Source organism: Microtus oregoni, unplaced genomic scaffold (assembly GCF_018167655.1).
Source record: "Microtus oregoni isolate MIOR12 unplaced genomic scaffold, Mior012 000012F_ref0000307, whole genome shotgun sequence".
Taxonomy (NCBI): domain Eukaryota; kingdom Metazoa; phylum Chordata; class Mammalia; order Rodentia; family Cricetidae; genus Microtus; species Microtus oregoni.
The window spans coordinates 21664001-21668685 of record NW_024543071.1 but is presented as its reverse complement, the minus strand read 5'-3'; positions in this window follow the sequence as shown (position 1 = coordinate 21668685).

The window sequence follows — 4685 nt, the reverse complement described above, 5'->3', positions numbered from 1 at the left end:
TCATGTAATAAGAGAATCCATGGTCATTTTCTTCTGTATGTTTTCAGTAATAAATAAGTTTGATTTGTGCACCTGTTTTTAGACAGTTTAGGTAAGAAGCAAAATAAAATAAGAGTTTCCTACACATCATGTTGGTCCACATATCATGAAGAATAGAGAATGTAAGAGTGAATGCTAGAGAGATATTTCATTCACAGAAGTGCTTGCCCATTAATCCTGAAGACATGGTGGTGTGTTCTTGTTGTACCAACACTGGGTAAACAGAACAAGAGATCCTGGGAGCTTGCTAGACATCCAATCCAGCCTAATTAGTGAGCCTTGTTCCCAAGTGTTATGCCCTGTCTCTGAAAACAAACTTGTCAGCTCCCGAGAAACAACATACAAGGTTCATTTCTGACATCCACATATGTATGTGTACATGTATAGACATTCTCTTACATATAGGCACTTGATTATGCTCACATTCACATAACCACATACATACAAGAAATACAGTGTATGAAGAGGAAGATGATACAATGCTCTTTGGCTGAACATCACTTAGACTCACTGGAAGTATTTGTATTTGAAACAAATAACCAGTGTCCAAGAGTAGCTCCAGTTAGAGGATAAGTCACAGGGAGGGGTGCAATTGCAGGGTCAGGTCATGCCTTGCTTTGCAGATAGTGTCAATAAAAGATAAATGTTTAAACACACTTTTGCCTTGATGTTCTTAGGTTAGAACTGAGCATGCGTTTTGTTTCTCTATTGTTAACCTAGAGTTCCATGTGCATCACTTCCCTTCCCCAAAAAATAATACTCCCAGGAGGAGTCAAATTTCTATAATTTCTAGATGAATTATACCCTTCCCACTGCATTACAAGTAATCTAATGAGAAGTGTCATTACTGATTATCCCTTCTCTAACTTAATCTTAGATTAGTCACTTTGTCTGGAATTGCTAATTCCTACCCTGGGTTCTACTGCAGATTTATATCTGCACATACATTAGTGCACAAGCACACATTCACAATGTTATTTGATCTATAATACAGATTGTTGTGCTACAAAATGTGACTTTTTGTTAAAGTGGGTCAACGTACTAATATTTTTACGTTTATGTATTTTCCTAGTTTCCTAAGAACACTTTACACCACTATTCTCAGGCCTTTATACCTGCATTCAGACTTGCAACCTGTTTTCCTGAGTATTTGTGTTGCAGTCAGATTACATAGGAAATTATCAGTTATAAGACCGTGTGTAGCAATGGCTTTAATAAATTAATTCTCATTCATCTATTACCTTTATGTCTCTCTATCATCCCCCTCTCATATATGTATGCATTTTGTCTCTCTCTGTCTATCAACTTCTGCTTCTGCTTTTTTTTAAATTTTTTAATTTTTTTATTGAAAAAAATTTCCGCCTCCTCCCAGCCTCCCACTCCTCTCCTCCTCCCCCCACTCCTCTCCTCCTCCCCCCACTCCTCTCCGCCTCCCCCCACTCCTCTCCCCCTCCCCCCACTCCTCTCCCCCTCCCTCTCCATTCTGAAGAGCAGTCAGGGTTCCCTGCCCTGTGGAAAGTCCAAAGTCCTCCCCCCTCACTCCTGGTCTAGGAAGATGAACATCCAAACTGGCTAGGCTCCCACAAAGCCAGAACATGAAGTAGGATCAAAACCCAGTGCCATTGAACTTGGCTTCTCAGCACCCCTCATTGTCCACCATATTCAGAGAGTCTGGTTTTATCCCATGCGTTTTCAGTCACAGTCCAGCTGGCCTTGGTGAGTGCCCAATAGATCAGCCCCATTGTCTCAGTGGGTGGGTACACCCCTTGTGGTCCTGACTTCTTTGCTCATGTTCTCCCTCCTTCTGCTCCACATTGGGACCTTGGGAGCTCAGTCCAGTGCTCCAGTGTGGGTCTCTGTGTCTATCTCTATCCATCACCAGATGAAGGTTCTATGATGATATGCAAGATATTCGTCATTATTGCTCTAGGATAGGGTCATTTCAGTTTCCATATCCTCAGCTGCCCAAGGAACTAACTGGGAACCTCATCTTGGGCACTTGGAGCCCCTCTAGGGTCAAGTCTCTTGCCCACCCAAAAGTGGCTCCCTTAACTAAGAATTGTGGTTCCGTGCTCCCCTATCCACCTTTCCTTTATCCCAATCATCCTGTTTCCCCAAGTCCCCCCTCCTTCCCTTCTACCTTTTCTCTCCTCATCTCACCTTACCCCCATTCCACCCCACCCCCAAGATCCCAATTTTCTCCCCGGCAATTTGGTCTACTTCCCTTAGCAAAGAGGATAACTATATGTTTTTCCTTGGGTTCACCTTCTTACTTAGCTTCCTTAGGTTCACCTATTGTAGACTCCGTGACCCTTATTTATGGCTAGAAACCAATTATGAGCGAGTACATCCCATGTTCATCTTTTTGGGTCTGGGACACCTCACTCAGGATAGTGTTTTCTATTTCTATCCATTTGCATGCAAAATTCGAGAAGTCATTGTTTTTTACCACAGTGTAGTACTCTAGTGTGTATATATTCCATGCTTTCTTTATCCAATCTTCCATTGAAGGGCATCTAGGTTGTTTCCAGGTTCTGGCTATTACAAATAATACTGCTATGAACATAGTTGAACAAATGCTTTTGTCATATGATAGAGCATCTCTTGGGTATATTCCCAGGAGTGGTATTGTTGGGTCCAGGGGTAGGTTGATCCCGAATTTCCTGAGAAACTGCCACACTGACTTCCACAGTGGTTGCACAAGATTGCATCCCACCAGCAATGGATGAGGGTACCCGTTCCTCCACAGCCTCTCCAGCAAAGGTTATCCTTGGTGTTTTTGACTTTATCCATTCTGACAGGTGTAAGATGATATCTCAAAGTTGTTTTGATTTGCATTTCCCTGATTGCTAAGGAAGTTGAGCACGACCTTAAGTGTCTTTTGGCCATTTGAACTTCTTCTGTTGAGAATTCTCTGTTCAGATCAGTGCCCCATTTTTTAATTGGGTTAATTAGCATTTTAAAGTCTAGTTTCTTGAGTTTTCTATATATTTTGGAGATCAGACCTTTGTCTGTTGCGGGGTTGGTGAAGATCTTCTCCCAGTCTGTAGGTTGTCTTTCTGTCTTAGTGACAGTGTCCTTTGCTTTACAGAAGCTTCTCAGTTTTAGTAGGTCCCATTTATTCAATGTTGCCCTTAATGTCTGTGCTTCTGGGGTTATACATAGGAATCAATCTCCTGTGCCCATCTGTTGTAGGGTACTTCCCACTTTCTCTTCTATCCTTTTCAGTGTATTCGGGCTGATATTGAGGTCTTTAATCCATTTGGACTTGAGTTTTGTGCACGGTGATAGATATGGGTCTATTTTCATTCTTCTACACGTTGACATCCAGTTGTGCCAGCACAATTTGTTAAAAATGCTTTCTTTCTTCCACTGTATACTTTTGGCTCCTTTATCAAAAATGAGGTGTTCATAGGTTTGTGGGTTAAAATCCGGGTCTTCTATACGATTCCATTGGTCGACTTCTCTGTTTTTATGCCAGTACCACACTGTTTTCATTACTGTCGCTCTGTGATAGAGTTTGAAGTCAGGGATGGTAATGCCTCCAGAAGATCCTTTATTGTATAGGATTGTTTTGGCTATCCTGGGTTTTTTGTTTTTCCATATAAAGTTGATTATTGTCCTCTCCAGATCTGTGAAGAATTTTGATGGGATCTTGATGGGGATTGCATTGAATCTATAAATTGCCTTAGGTAGAATTGCCATTTTTACTATGTTGATCCTCCCAATCCAAGAGCAAGGGAGGTCCATCCATTTTTTGGTATCCTCTTCAATTTCGTTCTTCAATGCCTTAAAGTTCTTGTCAAATAGATCTTTCACTTCCTTGGTTAGAGTTACCCCAAGATATTTTATGCTGTTTGTGACTATCGTGAAAGGTGAAGCTTCCCTGATTTCCCTCTCTGCTTCCATATCCTTTGTGTATAAGAGGGCGACTGATTTTTTGGAGTTGATCTTATATCCTGCCACATTACTAAAGCTGTTTATCAGCTGTAAAAGTTCTTTGGTGGAGTTTCTGGGGTCGCTTATGTACACTATCATATCATCTGCGAATAACAAAAGTTTAACTTCTTCCTTTCCAATTCGAATCCCCTTGATCCCATTATGTTGTCTTATTGCTATTGCTAGAACTTCAAGCACTATATTAGAGGTATGGCAAGAGTGGACAGCCTTGTCGTGTTCCTGAGTTTAGTGGGATGGCTTTGAGTTTCTCTCCATTTAATTTGATGTTAGCTGTTGTCTTGCTGTATATAGCTTTTATTATATTTCGGTATGACCCTTGTATCCCTAATCTCTCCAATACTTTTATCATAAAGGGATGTTGAATTTTGTCAAATGCCTTTTCAGCATCTAATGAAATGATTGTTGCAAGAGGAAATACATTAAGGACTAGACATAGGGAGGATTCCACATTAAGTGTTGTTATTCCTGTCCCTGAATTGGTGTTACTCTGAACATAAACTCTTGTCATTCCAGCTCATGATTATTACCTAGAACCAAATATGAATTCATGCTTTTCCACAGGAAATCCTGTGCTCTATGTATTATCCTTCTCTCCCAAACAACACCAAAGTTCTTAAAAAGTCTCATCAGTTTATTTTCTTAATTTCCACACATTGTATGATATCAATTTGATGTTATAATTGTGA